Source organism: Arachis ipaensis, chromosome B8 (assembly GCF_059453495.1).
Source record: "Arachis ipaensis isolate K30076 ecotype BB chromosome B8, ASM5945349v1, whole genome shotgun sequence".
NCBI classification, from domain to species: Eukaryota; Viridiplantae; Streptophyta; class Magnoliopsida; order Fabales; family Fabaceae; genus Arachis; species Arachis ipaensis.
In genome coordinates, this window is record NC_142443.1 from 98,991,997 (window position 1) to 98,994,039 (window position 2,043).

The 2,043-nt window shown below is 32.6% G+C and overlaps 1 long non-coding RNA gene across 1 annotated transcript; it reads left to right on the forward strand.

Annotated features, from left to right (window-relative positions):
• The first annotated feature begins 884 nt into the window (after positions 1-884).
• On the forward strand, positions 885-1,772 carry LOC148548976 (uncharacterized). The gene is made up of 2 exons (XR_015896769.1): positions 885-1,202; positions 1,387-1,772. It is a non-coding gene; the product is annotated as an uncharacterized LOC148548976 (long non-coding RNA).
• The last annotated feature ends 271 nt before the right edge of the window (positions 1,773-2,043 follow it).

The window sequence follows — 2,043 nt, forward strand, 5'->3', positions numbered from 1 at the left end:
AGCCCTTGCTAAAGTTCTAACCAAGTTGAGTATTGGTGATCCCACTACTCATCTTGAGGGGGAGTATTAGAATATCATAATTAGAGAACAAAATCAGAAAAATATCAAAGAGAATCAGAAAAAAATCAATGTAATTTATTAGGATATTATTGTATAATTAGCGTACTCTTGGTCTATATATTGGTAAGAACCTTATAATCAAGAAAAAGAAATGAATATGATATTTTTTTAAATTATTTTTCTTTTCTTTCCTAAACCCTTTGTACAAACTTAACACTTATATATATATATATATATATATAAGTGTTGTTTGAATTATGTTAAATAGTTATTAGAATTTATTATTTTTTGTTATTATTTATTATTAATTCAATTTCTTTAATCTAGTCCCTTTAATTTAGTAATTTAATAACATATTTTATCTCGTAATTTTAAACATTAATAGTTAATTGATAACAAAAAATAATTAATTTTAATAGTCATCTAATATTCTTTTTCTTTGACTATATACATTATTACTATTTTGTTTATTCATTTATTTATTTTTATCGTTGACTGGATCTGGAACTTAGCTAAAGTTAAATAGCAAGGCTAAGTCAATAAACAAATAGAGTGAGAGTTCTTTTTTTTCAAAGACAAAATAATCTTAACACATCCAAACTGTGAGGTGTAGAAAATTTCATCAAGAAGAAACACAAATGGAAAAAAAAACATAAACGACAAATAAGTTGGTTTTGCAAATCGGATCGAACTGGTCGGTCCAACCATGAATCGACGCGTGTCACGTTTCAATTAACTATACAAAACTGCTAAAATAAAAACTGGATATAAACTGTTGAATCAGTCAAAAGTCAGCCAGTCAAATCAAACAAAAACAGGTTAATTTTCTTAAAATGTGGTCGTTTCACATATACTTTTAAAAAAAAATCAAAAGAACTTTTCTTCTCCCCTTTCACTTGCAGTCTCCCTCACTCCTTCACTCAACCTCAACCGAAGGAAAATCCTATCCTCCACTACTGCCGTACTCCCTTGCCATTGTCGCTGTCCGTCGCATGCAGCGTTGGCTTCAATCTTCATCCTGTGACCCTGTCGGTGTCTCCTAGTCTCCAGGACTTGGTCTCTTCTCCATATCCGTTGTCATCATCTACGCGCCGTCCTGCTCGTTGTCCTGCTACTCGTCTCTCTTGCCATTCTGCTCGAAGGTAAGTGTTTGGGCAAAGGATAATTTTGTGGTGTGTTTGGAAGCTGATGCTGAGATTGTTCATGCTCTGCTGAACTATAGATGCAGTTGTATTGTGTGTTTTTTTCTTATTCTTGAGCTGCTTGAAGGTCAATGCTATTGCTCAGTTCTTCATCTTCATTTTCTTTTTCAAATGCTCCATTCAGAAGGGAAAAATAGATCTAGCTTGGAAAGAAGGGGTGGAGAGGTCACGGGAGGAGGCGACGTGAAGGGTGAAGTCGTCGCTACTACCGCGGTGTTTAAGCTCGAAGAAGGCCGCCAGAACTATTACCTCTGTTGTGCCTTGCCATCATGCTGGCACTGATTTTCATCTGCCCTCACTCTTGGTCTACTTCAAAATCATGCTAAATTTATGAGTGTCCTCCTTTTTGAATGTGTTTTAAATAATAAGATTAGACATTGATTTTTCTGATTATAATTTTGGTCTGAATATTTAGTAATATTGAGCATTTAATTTTGCTTATTATTATCATTTTGGTTTGAATATTTGATTTTGTTCAAATTTCATGATTTTGTTACTACTTCCTGAAAATTGGATTCTTTTTCTATTATAATTAACTTCAAAACAATTTGGACGTTAATAAAATAAAAGGCAGAATGCTTGGTGAATGCTGCAATAGGCACACTGTGTAACAGATTGGCATCATTTACGTTAGTGCTACTTAGATTGAATTGTTGAATGATTAGTTCTTTACATTGCTGTACTGTATTCTATTTTGTTGCATTGTTTTATTTTTATTCAATGAAAAAAATGAATTGAATTAAGTCCTGAATTGTTTTTCATAAGATGCATAGGCTTGGTT